The sequence below is a fragment of the Zingiber officinale genome, chromosome 7B (assembly GCF_018446385.1).
Source record: "Zingiber officinale cultivar Zhangliang chromosome 7B, Zo_v1.1, whole genome shotgun sequence".
In the NCBI taxonomy this organism is placed as follows: Eukaryota; Viridiplantae; Streptophyta; class Magnoliopsida; order Zingiberales; family Zingiberaceae; genus Zingiber; species Zingiber officinale.
Genome location: NC_055999.1, coordinates 56,574,534 through 56,594,999, shown reverse-complemented (window position 1 = coordinate 56,594,999; position 20,466 = coordinate 56,574,534).

Below are 20,466 nucleotides of genomic sequence, written 5' to 3'. Positions count from 1 at the left end.
ATTTCTCTCTGTCTATTGGTTAACACATGTATATATCTAGTAGGAGATCCAAGGTTCAAGCCTTGGTCATCTCTCTTTTTGGTTCTATTTTATTTTTATTATTTTTGCAAATTTCACATAAGGCCTATTTTTTTATTCATAATAAAAATATCTAAAATCTTGCTAAGTACTCCATGGGTGTTACATGTTTAGATCATCTTGATTTGCTTCCCATTAAGTTTTTGGACTAAGAAGTATAATCAAGTGCCTAAAGTGCTTCCCTATAAGTACAGGGGAATTAAGCACACATAAGGTGTTTGGTTAAATACCAAGTAAGTGTAAGTACAAGAAATTAATAGTTAAAAGAAAGTATTAAACTTTAGAAAGGCATGTACCAGACACAAGGTCCATGGGTGGGCTCCTAGATCGCCCATAGGTCCCTAAATCTCCTAGTAGTACCTTGATAGGTTCGGGATAAACTACCTCGGATCTTATTAAGGATGCGCGCAAAGAGGTACAATGTTGGGCCCAAAGCAAGATGATTATTATTTTCAGTAATTATGTACTATAATGTTTTCAAACTTCATGGTTTGTTTTAGTGTAAGCTTCCCAAGTTAAGAATTTGAGTTATATTGTGTAGCATTGATGAACTCTATAATATGCCAAGAATCCTGTGTTCCTTACATTCCTAGTATGATTTTTTAGTTGATGGTTTGCATGATAAACTGGTTTAAAAATGCATGTCATGTACATATTTCCGAAGTATGGTTTTAGTGTGAGATATTGTCAAGTGCATGCTTGTGTTTTCCCTAAGCAGTTTTAAAAGCATGGTTATGTGGTTGCATTTTCCTCCAGCAGTTTTTAAAAGCATGTCTTATTTTAATGTATCATTTTGTGAGTAGATGGTACTTACTAAGCATCTGCTTATAGATTTGCATTTCCTTATACTGTGGATAAAGGTAAAGAAAAGCTCGAGTACGAGGAGGTAGCAGGAGCAGTGCTTGGTGGGTGTGTGTATCGGAATCGTGGAAGAAGATCCTGGAACTTGCTAGAGCAAGGAACATGTTAAACCTTAGTGTAGTGTGTTTTCCTATCTTTTGGCTATGCATGAAACACACACTGTAAAGAATTTCTTATGATGATTTACAGTTTGGTAGTAATTAGTGTGTCACATTCTCCTTCTCAAGAAAAGGGATGGAATGGTAGTCCAAGGAGGAGTTCAAAGGGGAGAACAACCTCTTTTGTAGGGTTGGACGTGACCCCCACACGACCTGTAACACGGCCGTGTGGAGTGAGACGCCCACGGTCCTCTCCCGTTCGACCAAGGTGACATGACCGTGTGAATTCACATGGTCGTGCACCTCCTGCTCTCGGCCAAGGTGACACGACCGTGTGCTTTCACACGACCGTGCACCTCTTACTGTCGGCCAGAGTGACCTGGCTATGTGGATTCACACGGTCATGCACCTTTTTGGTCTCGGCCAAGGTAACACGACCGTGTGACTTCATGGTCGTGCACCCTTTTGGTCTCGGCGAAGGTAACATGACCGTGTGAAGTCACACGGCCGTGCACCTCTTCTTCTCGGGTAAGATGACACGACCGTGTGGCTTCACATGACTGTACCCTGCTCCAGCAGTTAAGGCCTTACACGGCCGTGTGGCGCACACGGTTGTGCCTAGACTCGGGCCCGGTAAGGTCACACGGCCGGTTATCACTACACGACCACGACTAGCTCCTTCTCGGGTGAGGCTACACAGTCGGTCAGGGTCACATGGCCCAGACCCTTTAGCAGCTCTAGACTTTATCTCAGCTCTGCTTCCCTCCAAGACATGACTTAGCAGTCGAAATAAGTTCGGAGGAGATCTCTGGGCAGAGTAGTGTCCATATAACGAAGTCTTTAGAAGGTATGAAAAGTGTAACGTTCGTGCCTTAGGTTAGGGAAATAAGTAGGGTGGTCATTACAGTTTGGTTTCAGATCAAGTTCCACCCTTCCGCCACACACACCTCAAGCATTGATCCTGCAACTTCCAAGTAAGAAAGTACCTTTTTCATAACTTTTATGCATTTTATTCCAGTACGATTAGTAAGAAATGCTTGTTAAGATTTAGCATGCTTATATATGAAAGTAGCAAGGATAGCAAGTAGGAATGAGTATGGGTTGACGTATGTCTCACTGGTTTGGTTTATGATATGTAGAATGACTAGAGGATGATCGGCTAGACAACCGAGAGTTAATGAACCTCAACTAGTGGAAAATGAGTCTGCTCCATAGCCCAACCTGTTAGAAGTAGTGGCTCAACTACAGAGAGAACTGGCGGAGCAGCAGTAGGTTATTGCTACCTTGACTGCTAACCAGCAAGCTCCTCCCATAGTCCCACGAAAAGCCAATATGGTGGCACCTATTATAGCAAAAGTTCCATCAGTTACACCTATAGCCCCAACAAAGGTAGTGAGGCAAGAAACATACCTCATCCATTGGCAGAAACTGAAATCGTAGAATTTCTCTAGCACCAATGAACCATGGGATGCTCAGGAATGGTTCAAAATCCTGCAGAGCATAATGGAGCTACTGGACTGGCCAGAAGTAGAAAAGATAGAATGCGCTTCCTTCAGTTTTATTGGTGATGCAAGATTGTGGTGGGAACGGGTCAAGGCAAAACGAAAAGTGGATCAAATGACCTAGTTTGACTTCGAAGCTGAGTTCTTCGAAGAGTTCTTCCATATGCATGTCACGAATAAACATTATGACGAGTTCACGGAATTTCGACAAGGAGATTTATCAGTGGATGAAGCCATGAAGAAATTCAATAGACTAGCTCGCTTATGCCCCGAGTTGGTCAGCACAAAACGAGAAAGGATGAGGCTAATGCTCAAAATGCTGAGGCCGGAGATAACCCTAAATGTAACTGGAGGAATTAATAGACCGTAGACTGCAGAAGATCTGATTAGTAGTGCCTTGATCATCGAGCATTATCTGAGCAGTATCAAGTAACAAAATCCAATACTGATGGAGAATAAAAATCAAGGGAGTTCTGACACTCAGAAACCCTAGAGTCGTGGGTCAACCTAGAAGGGGAGCTCCAAGAGGAAGCAGTGGAGTAATAAGAAGCGAGGATCCATAAGCAAGCAGCCTAAGTATGCTACATGTTCCACGTGAGGAAAGATGCATCCTGGAATCTGCTGCAAGGGCATGAGTGGCTGTTATACATGTGGTCAAGAGGGGCATATGGCCAAGAATTGCCCGACCAAGATCAACCTACCTCCCGCACCATCTGTGCAATATGGAGGCAAGCAGGCACAACTACGGATGCAGGCCACATTGGAGGGTCCTCATATTAGCCAAGGTAGACTGGAAGCTCCACTAAGTTCTACAAATGCTCGAGTTTTCTCCCTTACCATAGAGGAGGTATAAAACACCTCCACCTTTGCCACAGGTCAGATACACATTTTTAATCGATATGCAACTGTGCTATTTGATACTGGGGCAACCCATTCGCTTGTCTCCATAGTATTTGCTGAAAGTATAGGTATACCCCTGGAGGTCCTAAGCAGACAATTCTTGATGACACTACCCTCGGGAGAGATAATGACATCTACGCACTGGCTACGTGCTGTGCCAGTCAAAATTTCAGACAGGGAACTGTACAGTGATTTGATAATACTGAATATGTCTGATTATGATGTTATTTTTGGGATGGACTTTCTGAGCAAGTATGGTGCTTTCATCGAGTGTTGTAAGTGACGAGTCCTGTTCCAACCTGAGGTAGAGCCTAAGTTTGAGTTTATCGGAGAATCAAAGAAGAGAATCCAGAAGTTCTTATCGGCCATAAAAGCTCATAAAATGTTAGCCGATGGATGTGCCGGGTTTCTAGCTCATGTGGTTAATACCCAGTGATATGGGTTAGGTTTAGTAGGTCCCTGGTGAAAAGGGGAAAAGAGATAGCAGAGTTAAGAAACGGGAAGGATAGAGGTCAATATCGGCCGGGATAACACTCGTAAGAAAGCATAGGCCAGTCTCGGCCGAGGTAACATACTTACTAAAATATAGGCCAATATCGGTCGGGATAATACTCGTAAGAAGATACAGGTTAAGTACGGTCGGGGTAACATACTTACTAAGAGATAGGCCAATATCGGCCGGGATAATACTCGTAAGAAGATACAGGTCAAGTTTAGCGGGGGTAACATACTTAATAAAATATAGCCTAATATCGGCCAAGCTTAATGAAATACAGTTCAAATATCATCCGGGGTAACATACTTAATAAAATATAGCCTAATATCGGCCAAGCTTAATGAAATACAGTTCAAATATCATCCGGGACAGCATGCTTAAGGAAATATAAGTCAATATTGTCCAGAATAACAAATATTGTGAAAATGCGCATAAATATCTTATGAAAATATTTATTGCATATGATTGTATAACAGGTTGATTAATTTGGCGGGAAGAATATTTCTAGACTCTTCTGCAGGTACTAGACGATAGAGATGGTGCATCTGGGGTACAAAAAATATTCCTTAAAAACTATTTTCTACAAGTACATGGCTTACGTCATCTCATAACAAACTCTAACAAACCGGGGTCCACTTCACGACTACAGAGGTTATGTGAAGTGGTATAAAAAGGGGATTCCTCTCCGTTGGCCAGGTATGCTCAAGCTTACACTCACACTCACAACCCTAGTTTTTGATTACTATTCATCTTCTTTTTCCTTCTTCCACACTAAGAGAGATCACTGACTTGAGCGTCGGAGGGCCTAGCCAGGGATTCCCACCCCGGTCTTAGGTCACTGACAATAGTGTTGGTTCGTCTCTTGTGTTCAGGAAGCCGTGGAGCTCCAGATATCGGTATTCTTCACTGAGTTCTTTCTTCCATCTCTGGATTTTTCATACACGGAGGGTATTCTGTGACTTCATTCTCCCAGATCCGCTTTGGGTTTCTCGGATCGGTATTCCACAGGTATTACTCTTCATCAATAGTAGGTTTTCTCCCAGCTTTCAGTTTTGTCAAGCTTCTCAAACAGGATCACCCAGCATGAAAGAGACCAAAAGCTAGAGGAAGTTAGAGTCGTATGTGACTACCCGGAAGTATTTCTGGATGAGTTGGCAGGTTTAGCTCCAGATAGAGAAATTGAATTTGAGATTGTACTCATTCCTGGTACCCATCCAATCTCAAAAGCACCTTACTGCATGGCTCCGACAGAATTGAAAGAACTTCTGGCACAACTACAAAAGCTACTTGATAAGGGTTTTATTCACCCTAGTCACTCACCATGGGGAGCTCCGGTGTTGTTCGTAAAGAAGAAGGACGGGTCCATGCGAATGTGTGTGGACTACCGAGCGCTGAACAAAGTCACAATCAAGAACATATATCCCTTGCCTAGAATTGATGATCTATTTGATCAGTTAAAGGGAGCCACAGTCTTTTCCAAGATAGACTTGCGGTCCGGATATCATCAAGTGTAAGTGAAAGAGGATGATGTACCGAAGACGACATTCTGAACGAGGTATGGGTGTTAGCTAGAGCCCTAGAGCCAATCATTTGATGATTATTGTTTGGACTCGTTGTATCATATTCTTATGTATAAATAAAGGCATTTGTTTATGGTTATTATACTTACTTATATTGGTGCCAAATAGCTAAGTATAATAGTGTCCTAGAGTAGAAGGTTCTTACCTATATCAAAGTGATTGGTTGAATCAATAGTGAGATGATATAGGGAACACTACTCTTAATCATTCCTAGTTAAGTATTAACATTCAGGGACAATGTTAATGCGACGAGACTAGCGTGTAGGTCAACTCGATGACTTGATCTCACAAGTCATGGATATAGAGATATCAAGTTGACACATGGGTATGCATTGGAGAATGTATACTGAATGACCCGCCATGAGAAAGTATCATGGATTGTTATATGAGTGTCATATACTTTCTCATGTGGCTATTAGTATGACTATTAGCCCTTGGACCTGAAGTCACCATGGTTCCCTACATAAGAAGTTACATACTTTGGCTTCGTCAAACGTCACCCGTAATTGGGTGGACTATAAAGGCGATTACTGGGTATGTAATAAATTATGCGGAGGGATGTGAGTGATGTAGATGGGATCTATCCCTCCTATATGACGGGAGTAACATCATTATTCTTGATAGAGTGAGACCACTAAGTGCATGGCCATGCCCAAATGAGTCAATATGAGATGTTGAGCTCATTTGATTGAGTGAGTCTACTTGGAGTTCAAAATTTAGATTGGTCAGAGGATGACATGGTCTATGCCTCACATTGATCAATCTAGATGTCTAGGATAGAAGGACACTTGTCATATATTGTGAGGAGTCACAATTAGTAGTCACAAGGTGATGTTGGATCTCAACATTCTTGTAACTTGGGTAGTAATGATTGTTGGTGCAACCTTAGGTCAAGGTTGACCTGGGTGACCCGACTCGAGTTGACCAGACTCGAGGTATATTTTGATGTTTGACAAGAATAGAGAAGTTGTATTTTGATAGGAACTTGGGGGATTGTGGGTGCAACCTTTGGTCAAGGTTGACCTGGTTGACCCGACTTGAGTTGACCTGATTCGGGAAAAGTCCAATTATGGAGACTTGGCACGGAAAGGTCTAAGCAGGTAGCTTAGCACGGGAAAGGTCCAAGCAGGGAGTTTGGCACGGGAAAAGTCCAAGTATGGAGACTTGGCACGAAAAAGTCCAAGCAGGGAGCTTGGCACGGGAAAAGCCCAAGCAGGGAGCTTGGCACGGGAAAAGTCCAAGCAGGGAGCTTGGCACGGGGAAAAGTCCAAGTATGGAAGCTTGGCATGGGAGGTCGGAGAGGGATCGGTAGCTCATTCTCTGGACTGGATGGAGTCAGAGAGGGCTCGGTAACTCGTTCTCTGAACTGGATGGAGTCGGAGAGGGCTCGGTAGCTCGTTCTCCGGACTAGGTCAGAGAGGCCTCAGGAGCTCGTTCTCTGGACCAGACAGAGTTGGAGAGGGATCGGTAGCTCGTTCTCCGGACTAGGTCAGAGAGGGCTCGGGAGCTCGTTCTTTGGACCAGACAGAGTTGGAGAGGGCTCGGTAGCTCGTTCTCCGGACTAGGAGGGCTCGGGAGCTCGTTCTCTGGACCAAACAGAGTCGGAGAGGGCTCGGTAGCTCGTTCTCTAGACTAGGTCAGAGAGGGCTAGGTAGCTCATTCTCTGGATCGGATGAGGAGGTCGGAGAGGGCTTGGTAGCTCGTTCTCTAGACCAGAGAAGCTTTAGGGCTGGCTGTGGTTATCTAGATCGGTCTATTGACCGATCCAGCGCCTTGGTTAACTGATCGGTCACCAGACCGATCAGTAACTGATCAGTAGTTCTCTATGAGAATTACTGATCGGTTTGTAGACCGATCAGAAGGCAACCGGTTTCACGAGAAAGGGTAGAGGATCGGTCTGTGGACCGATCCATCTATACCCTGATCGGTCCACAGACCTGTCTGAAAGGAACGCTTCTAGTGGTCTGGAATGAAAAGAGATGTTGCTAGATATGTCAGTACCTGTCTGACTTGTCAAAGGATTAAAGCAGAATATCAGAGACCAGGCGGAGTTCTGCAGTCTATCTAGATCCCAGAGTGGAAGTGGGAGGATATATCTATGAATTTTATAGTAGGGTTACCCAAAACCACGAATGGTTACGACGCTATCTGCGTAATAGTAGGCAGATTGACTAACTCTGCTCATTTTCTAGCTATGAGAATATCCTACTCTATTGAACAGCTAGCGCAATTATACGTTAAAGAAGTCATTAGATTGCATGGAGTTCCCAAAATCATAATTTCTGATAGAGATGGTCATTTTACTTCACACTTTTGGGAGTGTGTTCAGAGAGCTCTTGGCACTAAGCTACAGTTTAGCACTGCATTTCATCCTCAAACTGACGGGCAAACAGAACGAGTGAACCAAGTTTTGGAGGATATGTTACGGGCTTGTGCTCTAGATTTCAAAGGGAGCTGGTGTCGATACCTATGCTTAGCAGAATTCGCATACAACAATAGCTATCAAGCTACTATTGGAATGACACCCTACGAGGCTTTATATGGAAGGAGATGTAGATCTCCTATCTGTTGGTATGAAGGTGGTGAAAAGAAAGAAATGTAACTCCAGACAGACCTTATCCAGGACACCACCAAAGCCATTTAGAACATTTGCCAGAGAATAGAAACTGCTCAGAGCAGGCAGAAGAGCTATGCGGATGTGCATCGAAGACCGCTGGAATTTGAGGTTGGGGACTCAGTGTTCCGCAAAGTAGCTCCTATGAAAGAAGTGATGCGGTTTGGAAAGAAAGGAAAGTTGAGTCCACGTTATGTGGGGCCATACCTGACTACTAAAAGAGTTGGCAAGGTAGCTTATGAGTTAGAACTACCTCAGGAAATGTTAGCTATTCATAATGTATTTCATGTCTCAATGCTGAAGAAGCATGTTCCCGATGCAAACCAAGTGATTGAACCATAACCGGTACAAGTGCAAGAGGATCTTAGTTATGAAAGTCGACCTATTCAGATAATAGATTGAGAAGTTAAGAAGCTGAGGAATAAAGAGATACTGTTAGTAAAAGTGGTATGACAAAGTCAACAGCATGAAGAGGCAACATGGGAATGCGAGGACGATATGAGAAAGAAGTGTCCACAATTGTTCTAGACTTAACAAGGAAACAAAAGTTCGAAACATAGGAAACCAAATCAACATGGAGTGGGGACTAGTGACTGGAACCTCTTAACGACTTCAACTTGAAATAGAAATATAGCAACAGGGTGAGTTCAACAACTCAGTGGGTATCAAGCTGGCATGCATAGTAAAATATAACTATTAGTAATAATCATGTGGTACAGTTCCCGAACAATAATAGGAAATCTGAACTGAAAAGGATGAAGAAACTATACTCACCAGGACCTCCTATCAGGATATAAGGGGCGTCAAACCAGACACAAAATGTCTCTTGTATGCATGTCAATCATATGCAACCACCAAAAATGTAACATACAAAATGTAGCAATCACAAATAATAAATGGAATCCATGTATATGATGCAAATGACATGGTCACCCCTGACGCTAGTCAGCCATCTCACACGCGATTGTGAAAACGAGTGGGTAGGGCTATGATAACTGTGCACTCTTCCGTCACTACTCCTGAGTGACCAAGTAGATAGGATGCTGTCAGAGTACACCTATCCTCCTATCCCAAATATAGTGGGGGAGCCTAAGCTCTCATCTCCCTATATCATGGCCAAGGGAAGGGATCCCTGCCGGCTACACACTGCAGTCATTGCTACCCATGAGCGGACCAGCGGAGCCCTGACAGAGCACACTGCACACACCCTGCCTGATGTACCACTAAACCATGAGTGGTTGTGTGTGCAGATTATGAATTGGCAATGTGCTCAACAACAATGGAACCGACAATCACTCAGCATGCAATCATGAAAGATGGTACATGACACTACAGCATGTAAATCCTGACACCTCCATAATATATACCAAAAGGTAAAGAAATCTAACAAGGATCTAAGTATCATGAAACTAGGTACACATGTCAAGTATGTCTAGTAACTAGTCCTGTACACAGTAAGGCAATGTATGTCACTACTTATATGATCATAAGTACACATGGCAAGAACAAAAGAATATAAGGTTAAATGCATAACAGATAATAACAAACAAAGGCATGCTATAGGTATCGAGTAGTGACATACCAATGGTAGCTAAAAATACAACCATTACTACTAGCTATAAATTACTACGCATATCATAATGACAATATCAAAAGAGATAAGTCAAATGTACCCGCCTCAAAAAGATCGTGACCAGAAATCCTACATCGAGACGCCCATCTCAAATCAATGTCCTGCATATAGTATGCATAGTATAGCTCAGTTTCATTATAAACAAAATAGCTAAACAAATTCCTAATCTGATTAGGAAGCTAGGGTTCATTTTCATTTGATAATCTTTTCATTCCTTCATAGTTAATATCCTTAAACTAATCAACTAGAAACGTCAACTAATAAAATGAATCGCTAATCCATAATCAATTAGATTAAGCAATCCTAACCATTTCATATCCTTTCTAACTTCAATTCTAGGTGTAAGCGATAACAAGGATCAATTTCTTTACACCTTACCTCAACACCAAGAAACTGTTGATCCACAGCCAGGTAGCGCAGCTGTTGAAAATTGTTAACTGAAAGTCCCTGCTACCAGAGATCAGTGGCATGAGATACTACGAGGCTACAGCCAGGAACAGTCACTCCTAGTTAGCACAACTGACTTAAAAACCCAATCTCTACAAACCTATAACCCAAAAACCGAAAATTCTTACCCAAATCAGATCCAAAACTTCCCTTCTGATGATATCCAGAAGCTTCTGTGGTCGTGAACCAAGGCAGAAGGGTGGCGATCAACTGATGCTGAGTGGTACCAAGAGATCAGCGTCGACGATACTTGGCGATCAGGCAACTAAGATGCTGGGCGGTCTGTGATCGGCAACAAGATGACGATGTCTAGAAAGCTAGGGTTTGGCGAAGAGGAAACCAGTCGGTGCGGCAAGATACGTGAAATCGACGGATCGGAGAGGACAATAGCCGGATGGAACTTGACGATCGGAGAAGAAGAAGGTCTCTTGGCTGATGGTGGATCGACGATCTCACAATTTAGGGCACGGAAGAAAGCTTGCTGCCAGCGTGTTCGCGACCAGGAGAGGGAAGATCGAGTGTGGTTGGACGACCCTCAGGTAGCTGCGACTCCGAGGCTACACTGACGACAACAATGGGTGGCGCGGCATCGAGCGATGGTGTCGGGTAATGAAGAGGAGAGTTGGGAGAGAAGGGAGATCGACTCGGGCTTCCCTTGGCCACCGTTTTGTATGCTGGGAGAAGAAGCGCCACGGTGGCACCGTCGGTTTGGGGAAGATGAAGAGCTCGGGAGAGGCGGCGGTGGCTCGGCGTCACGCGAGAGGAGAATGGAGAGGGGGATTGGGCGGTGAAGGATTGTGCACGGGTTAGGAATAGGAAGAAAGAAAAATAAAAGTTAAAAGGAAATGTTAAACTTAGGTATTTTTAATTTAACCTAAGGTTAGTTTCTCAATCAACTCCCTTTTTATTGGTATTCCAAATAGGCTTTTCCCAAGCCCATAAATGCATCCCCTCCAAATACGTCATATGAGCTCCAATTAAATCCCAGAAAATTCCTGAAAATTCCAATAAGATTATTCACCCATTAACATTATTATTTTATTATCATTTTGTTTGGTATTTTACACTTTACATAGAACAAGTACAAGTAAGAAGCTTTACAAATATTGAAGTACAACTTGTTATCGATAACTTGATGAAATCAATCTTCTGGCTTGGTCATCATCGGGGGTGTGTGCAAGGGCTCAACTTGTTCTCAATTGATCATTCTAAATGTGTTGTTCTGAAGCTGCTGGTCGACCCTTCTTTTATAGCCAAGCCAGACCTTATCCAGATCTACTGATCTCAGGATCAATCTTTGACTCGACGCTGATCGGTCGACCGATCCTGGTGTTCAGTCACTGAACCCTCTGAACCTACCTAGCTTCTCGTCCATATGATTTTACTCATATAAGAGTCTTCGTTCGGTCAACCAATCCTGTTGACCTCACTGGCCTATCTGATCTGAACCACTTGGCCCAACCACATCGATGTCTATCCACCATTCGTTCGACTGAACCCCAGGTTCGATCGACCAATCTTTCGGTTGAACCCAACCAGCTGGCTAGAAATCTACTTTATTTACTTGGAGGTTCAGTCAATCGATCAAGGCCGAAACTTTAACCTACAGAATGCTAATTTCCCTACAAAATAGAGTTAAACAAATAGAAAATAATAGTGAAGCAATATATAACTTTTGACAGCCTTCAGACTGTCTGGTTCTGACTTTCAGATTTCTTCTGAAAACCCTAGGTCGAACTGACACCTATTGTTCTCTCTTCGGGGAATGCGTCCTCACCTACTCCTCTGAGGAGAGTTACCTTTTACAAGACCGGTCCTTTAGACAAACTAGACTTTTTCTCAACGTCCGAGACTTTAGGTCTTCATGTTGGACGCTCGCTCCACGACCCGTCCAGACTTTTAGCTGGTTTGGGACCACCAAGATTTTCACCTAGAGTCCCTGACTCTAGGATTTCGCCTAATGTTTATTACCCGCCAAGACTTTCTACCTTGGGTTACCACCCCTTAGGACCTATGGGTTATCTTCCCCTAGGATTTTCCATAACCTAGGGTTACAACCCGTAGGACTTAGAGCTACCTCCCCCTAGGGTTTTTCATAACCTAGGGTTATCACCTCTTATGATTTTCCACCTGCCTAGAATCCACTAGCACTTTTACCTAAGAACACTTAGGACTTTCCTGCAAGCTCATTCACACTTGTTAGATAACAAGACATCTTAACTTTGGACCCTTTGCCATAATCAAAACTTAGGTTCGATCGTCTGGTGCTCCCTGCACCAACAGGGCCTTTCCCTCTAGGGGTAGGAAAATCATGATTAGGATAGCGGATCTAAAGCTATTGAAATTGGGGATTTTACTTTTTCATTTTATTTATCGTAAAAGATTTTACAATTACATATAGTAATAAAGTTCGGAATTAACAAATTCTTGTTTTACTCCTAGGTAACTCTTCCTCAGCTAGGCTTGGGCAGAATAGCGGAGCAAGTATTAGTTAGAGCCCTAGAGCCAATCATTTGATGATTATTGTATAGACTCGTTGTATCATATTCTTATGTATATAAAGAGATTTGTTTATGGTTATTATACTTACTTGTATTGGTGCCAAATAACTAAGTATAATAGCGTCCTTAAGTAGAAGGTTCTTATCTATATCAATAGATTGGTTGAATCGATAGTGAGATGATATAGGGAACACTACTCTTAATCATTCCAAGTCAAGTATTAACATTCAGGGACAATGTTAATACGATGAAACTAGCATGTAGGTCAACTCGATGACTTGATCTCACAAGTCATGGATATGGAGATATCAAGTTGACACATGGGTATGCATTGGAGAATGTATACTGAATGACCCGCCATGAGAAAGTATCATGGATCGTTATATGAGTGTCATATACTTTCTCATGTGACTATTAGTATGACTATTAGTCCTTGGACCTGAAGTCACCATGGTTCCCTACATAAGGAGTTATATACTTTGGCTTCGTCAAACGTCACCCGTAACTCGGTGGACTATAAAGGCGATTACTGGGTATGTAACAAATTATGTGGAGGGATGTGAGTGATGTAGATGGGATCTATCCCTCCTATATGACGGGAGTGACATCATTATTCTTGATAGAGTGAGACCACTAAGTGCATGGTCATTCCCAAATGAGTCAATATGAGATGTTGAGCTCATTTGATTGAGTGAGTCTACTTGAGATTCAAGATTTAGATTGATTAGAAGATGACATGGTCTATGCCTCATATTGTTCAATCTAGATGTCAAGGATAGAAGGAAACTTGTCACATATTGTGAAGAGTTATAATTAGTAGTCACAAGGTGATGTTGGATCTCAACATTCTTGTAACTTGGGTAGTAATGATGTGTTGCTAGATACCGCTCATTACTTATGCTTCTAATTGAGTTTAGGAGCATTGCCAACGTTACAAGAACCTATAGGGTCACACACAAAGGGCAATTAGATGGAGATTAGGTTCATTTGATGATCCAAGAGGATTAGGTTAATGTGATGAACCAAATTGGATTAAGAGTAATCCAAAGTAAACTAATTGAGTTGGACTCAATTTGGTTCATGTGTTAAATGAGTCTAATTTGGACTTAGACTCATTCAGCCAATTTAATTCAATGAATAGAGATTCATTAAATTAAAATTGACTTGAACCAATGGTTAGATTTGATCAACCATGGGAGAGAAGTGGTCAAGTTTGACTTGACATAAGAGGAAGATGAAAGGTCAAGTTTGACTTGACCATTGCCACCTCATTTGTGAGTTGGCATTGAGTGGGCTAATTATGATGTGCCACATCATCAAGGCTAGTACATGTGTGTGCCACCTCATGAGGGAGATTAAGAGTTATGACGCTTGATATCCCATGGAGGTTTAAAAGCCTTCTTGAAGTGGCCGGCCACTTTAACTCAAGGGTGAGTTTCATTTTGTTTTGGGTAACCTCCTTCTTCCTCTCTACCTTTCTTCTCTCCCTCTCCTCCACCATTGCTGATCCTCTAAGGTTTCTAGCACATCTTTAGAGGTTCTCTCCATCGATTTGTTCATGTGGATACACATAGAGGGTTGTACACTTGACAACCTTGAGATCCAGCGAACCTTGGATGAGCGGGATTTGGAAAGGGCTTCGCATCAAGGGTAATCTCTTTTTCTTTGTAGATCTAGTGTAGATCTAAGTTAGTGAAACTCGTACACGTAGAAAATTTTGTTATATAACTTCGTACGGTTCCTGTGGCATGGGATTCAGGGTTTCCGCAACGCAAAAAGCGATTTTTGCGGCCCGAAAATCCCAACAGTGGTATCAGAGCCACGTGCGAAGCGTGTATGAGTTTCGTTTGTATTTTTTATGAAAAATTACAGATCTGTAACTTTCTGTAAGTTTGTGATTTTTATGTATTTTATGAGTATTTTTCTCGTAGAAGCGAAACAACAAGTGTTTGGACACTTGTAGGCTTCGACTACTGAGAAACAGCTTTCGAATCGGCAAGGTCTCGCCCAAAATATTTTGGGACAGCGGACTAAGGCACTGTAGGATTACTTAGGAACACTCGCGATGGTTATATCGCAAGTAGGGGTGCTGCCCCTAACCCCGCAAGGGGCTTTGTTCCGCGATTGCACCCAAAAATCGCTAATCGGGACCGCCGGGATGTTGCGATTCATAAAATCATAAAAATATTAGAAAAATTACAGAAATTTATGGAAATCACATAATTTAGAATTATGTATCATTTTGTGATGGTCATGGCCCAAAGAACCCAATTTGATTGGAAATATGTGTTGTAATTCATAATATGGCATGCACGCTATTTTGTGTGTTTGTGCGTGTTGTACTTGATTTGCGACCTGTGTGTCATGCCCTTCTATTTATATTCCTGTTGTAAAATAGTTTTAGACTCGAATGTAACTCGAGTTTCATCTTTTTGTAATGTACAAAATGAGGCGGTGGAAGGTCCTCTCGAGGAGGAGTTACGAGGAGGGTGCGAGCAACACATGGCGGTCAAAGGGAGGAGCTTGGCGAAGCTATTGACCCTAGGTTGACCAACCGATCTTCTCATTGGCTTGAGAAGATCATAGTAGGGCCATGACTAATCACAAAATTTAATTAATTGCTTGTGTGTGTGTATGTGATGCATGCTAGATTAGTAATTAATTAGTGCCTTAACGATTAGATTCGATCTAAATCGTGTACTTGATACACATCGTCGATTAGATTAGATCTCAATCACGTCAACTCGAAATGCCTACCATGCCGTGATACCCATCACTACCTCAAACACATGTTGTTGTTGAATCTGCCAAAGCAGAGCAACGCATATTATCTTGGTAGGGTGCGGAGGGACAATCTTGGTCCCGCCTATCAACGCATGGGTGAGTACAACTCAATTAGATTGAGTAACTAGTTAACTCAATTGGATCGAGTTTAACTATAGGCATTTTCCAATGGTTGGTAGATAGGACAAAATCACATTTATATGAACTCTTGGGCGATTTAGCCAAAGCTAACTCAAGTTTTAATATACATGCGGATCTTGATCCTATAAACAAGAGTTGCATAGAGATGTAATTGATAATTAGTTACCTACCGATCATACTAAGTCTTGGATAATTTAGCTAAAGCTAACTCAAGGCGTAGTATGATGTGGATCTTGTCCCGCACGAATTATAGCTGGTGTGGTTTGACCACATCCATGACTTGATTATACAAAAGTTCTATAATTCAGTGGGAGCATCATTTAGTTAAAGGCCTAATTAAATGATTAGTGGAATATGATTATTTATTTTTTGCATTTTTCTGTTGCAGATTACCATGTCGTCAAACACGAACTCCTTCTCCCTGCGTTCTGTCCTCGATAAGGACAAGCTCAATGGAGCTAACTTCTTGGACTGGTACAGAAATCAGAGAATAGTTCTCACTCAAGAAAGAAAATTGTACGTCCTGGAGCAGCCCATTCCCGAGGCACCTCCTGCCACTGCCATGTGAGCTGATCATGATGCTTACAAGAAGCATCAAGATGACGCATTAGATATGTCATGTCTTATACTCGCGACCATGAATTCTGAGCTTCAGAAGCAACATGAGTTGATGAGTGCTTATGATATGGTTGAACATCTTCGTCAACTATCAAGGACAAGCGAGGCGCGAGTGATTCGAGATCTCTAAGGCACTGTTTCAGTGTAAGATGCAAGACGGGACTCCCGTAGGCCCATATGTACTCAAGATGATTGGGTACATAGAAAACCTACAGAGGTTGGGATTCCCACTTGGCCAAGAGCTGACCACTGACCTGATCTTGCAATCCTTGCCAGATAGCTATAGTCAATTCGTTCTAAATTATAACATGAATGAAATTGACAAGCCACTCCCCGAGCTACTTAGCATGTTAAGAACTGCTGAGCTCAACCTTAAGAAGGTTTAGCCCAATTCCATTTTGATGGTGCAAAAGCATAAGGGCAAGGCAAGCCCAAAGGTAAGGGAAAGTCCCAAGCCAAGTGCAAAGGCAAGGCACTAAAACCCAAAGGAGGGGTTGCCAAGGATGCTACCTGTTTCCACTGCCGTCAGACCGGGCACTGGAAGAGGAACTGCAAAGTGTACCTGGAAGATCTTAAGAAGAAGAGAAGTCAGACTTCCACTTCAGGTATATATGTTATAGAAGTCAATCTATCTATTTCTTCATAATGGGTATTAGATACTGTTGGACCCCGTGGGTGTTTTGATGTGATCAACCAAGTTGGTTAGGTCCTGCGTTTTGTCTGATCCCTGTGTCTGAGTGTGCAGGAGCTTAGGAGCACAGGAAGTCGAGCGGAAGACGCAGCTAGCGAGAAGGACGGCACGGGAAGGGAGCCGACGGGCTCGGTGCGTCCAAAGGACGAGAGAGTTGTGGAAGAGTACTCCGGTGGAGTGAGAAGAACGTGCGCGGCGTTCGAGGGATGAGAAGCCGGATGGAAGCCTGCTCGAGGAAGGCCGGAAATTAGGTTCGGGTGAGCCCTATTTCGGTTGGCCGGAATCACCCAAAAGACCGGAACTACGGAAGATGTTGGAAGACGAAGCAAAGAAGCAAAGGAGCTGAAAAGGAAACTTAAGGCGCCTTCATCATGTTTGAAGGCACCTTCAACTTGAAGGTTCCTTCAAGGCTTGTTTAAGGCGCCTTGAGTCTGGTCAAATCGATCGTTTAGCTTCGGATAGAGTTCTATCCGAACACTTGCTTGGAGGCGCCTTGGACCATTGTTGGAGGCGCCTTGGAGCTTCGGGATAGACTTTCCAGGGGCTATAAAAGGACTCTTGGACCTAGAAATTCATCATTCATTCAAGCTTTCAATTCCTAGCAACTTGTGAGTTCATTAAGTGTGTAAAAAGGCTTCTCCGCCTACAGTGAAGGAGACTCTACTAGTGTGATCTTCGATTGTCCTGGATTAATAACCTCCTTGGTTGTAACCAGGTTAAACCTCGGTCTCCCGTTTTATTTCTGTCTTTTTATATAGTTGCTAGTTATTTTTACTGTTGATTTTATTTCTGAGTTGAAATCCGAGGAGGTTATAGTTTAATTTTTGTTTGCAGCAATTCAACCCCCTCTTGCCAGCCTCCATTGCACCTACAATTGGTATCAGAGCCTAATCGCCTCAGAAGGACTAACCGCCAACTGAAGCACTACGATCAAGACGATGGCCGGAGCAAACATCCATCCCTCGAAGTTCGACAGAGACTTCGCCACATGGAAGCGCAAAATGGAGGTATTTTTTAAAACGGATTTTGATATTCTTATTACAATGAAATATGGTTTTGCAGCGCCGAAAGACAAAGAAGAAAACACATGGAGCAAGAAGGAGCAAGCCGATTTCGTCGCCAACGGAAAGGCAGAGTTCCACCTGCTCAATGTGCTACCACCACAAGAGGTAAGTCGAATCGGAAGCTACGACTCTGCGAAAGATCTCTGGGAGAAATTCCCGAAGCAAAGCTGGCGCGACGCGACATCCTCCGGACCCAGTTGACGAACCTCCGCATGAACCAAGGAGAGAAGGTAGCGCAACTCCAAGCGAGGATCAAAGAGCTGATCACTCAACTCACCAACCGTGGAGAAGAAATAACGAACCGGGACTCAATTCGATACGCGCTCAACGCCTACCCGAGAACTCCCGAGTGGGCCTCCTTAGTAGATGCTTACTACATGTCTAAGGATCTCGAGGTAAGTACATTAGAACAATTGTTTTCAACCTTCGAACTTCACGAATCTCGACTTGCAGAAAATCTAGTAGAGAAGTCGAACCTCAACATTGCCCTACGAGCTGAAAAGGACGATCCTGACTCCGAAGCGACAATCGACGAAAACGAAGCTGCATTAATGGTAAGACGTTTTAATAAGTTTTTTAAATCTAACAAATTTAGATCGCAGTCAAGTAAACATCGTCAAAAGAGAAGGACAGTCCGTTGCTACAACTGCAACGAAGAAGGGCACATCAAGGAGGACTGCCCAAAATTGAAGAGCAAACAGAAGGATAAGGAAACGAGCAAGAAGCTAGCTCGAACCAAACACAACCTAAAGGCCACGTGGGATGATTCGTCATCCTCCGAATCGGAAGTCGAAGAATTATCGGGACTAGCACTGATGGCCAACCATCAACTAGAAGAAACGTCCAGCTCAGAGATGAGCATCGACGAAGGGGGAGGAACGTCAGAAGAGGAAAGCTGCAGTGAAGGGGGAGCATCACCAAGTCAGGTAAGTAAGGTACGCAATCTAACCCCGACTCAGTCCTTTAAATTTATAAAAACACTTTCTAAAGAGTTAGATAAATTTGAAAAGGAAAATGAAATTTTGAAATTAGAAAATGTAAAATTAAAAAATGATATTGAAAAATTGAAAAATGATGCATGCTTAAAGAAGTTTCCAAATTCAAAAATTAGAATTTATGGTAAATTAAATTGGTACATTAGAAACCATCAGGGTCAACTTTGAAAAGTACCAAGAAACTATGTACCCCCTAAATTTTTGAATAACCCTATAGGAAGGAACCTCTATTGGGTTCCAAAATTTGTGCTAAATTAATATTTTTTTTAATTAAAAGCTTTAAGAGAGAAAATTAAACATTGAAATTCTTTATGGAATCTTTGTCTAAGGAAGTGGTTGTTGCTCCAATAACCAAGAAGGCCTAGTGCCTCGCCACGACCTGGAAGCTAAAATATTGAAAGAAAATGTTTAATTAACTTTCTGAAAAAGCATTAAAAACAAGAATTAAATAATGCTTTGAAAGTTTATCAAACATTCTTTTTTATTTAGAAACTATTCTTGAAAATTCTAACTTAGAAATTTTTTTAATTAAGAATTTTTTTTTTCCTGGAGAAATTCTAAAAATTCATTTTTTGCTTAGAATTTTTTTTTTGAAAATTCAGTTTAAACTTAGAAATTTTTTTTGCAAAATTCTAAATATTCATTTTTGCTTAGAATTTTTTTTTTAAAATTCAGTTTAAACTTAGAAATTTTTTCTAAAAATTCACTACTTAGAAATTTTTTCTAAAAAGTCACTTTTGCTCAAAATTTGTTTTACCTTAATAATTTGCTTAATATTCTCTTATTGGTACCCCATTTTTGCTGTGATCAAAGGGGGAGAGAATGGTACAAGTTTAGGAGGAGTACAAAAATTAAAATTTTTAATATTTTTTCTAAATTGTTTAATTATTGCAAACTTATGCTTAAATATGTTAGTTTAGTAATTTTCTTTAAAATTACTATTTATGTCTATTTACCCTAACTTGAACTTGGGTTGATGCACATCAAAAAGGGGGAGATTGTTGGAACCCGTGGGTGTTTTGATGTGATCAACCAAGTTGGTTAGGTCATACATTTTGTCTGATCCCTGTGTTTGAGTGTGTAGGAGCTTAGGAGCATAGGAAGTCGAGCGGAAGACGCAGCTAGTGAGAAGGACGGCACGGGAAGGGAGCCGACGGGCTCGGTGCGTCCGAAGGATGAGAGAGTTGCGGAAGAGTACTCCGGTGGAGCGAGAAGAACGTGCGCGGCGTTCGAGGGACGAGAAGCTGGACGGAAGCTTGCTCGAGGAAGGCCGGAAATTGGGTTCGGGTGAGCCCTATTTCGATTGGCCGGAATCACCCAAAAGACCGGAACTACGGAAGACGTCGGAAGACGAAGCAAAGAAGCAAAGGAGCTGAAAAGGAAGCTCAAGGCGCCTTCATCATGCTTGAAGGCGCCTTCAACTTGAAGGCACCTTCAAGGCTTGTTTAAGGCGCCTTGAGTCA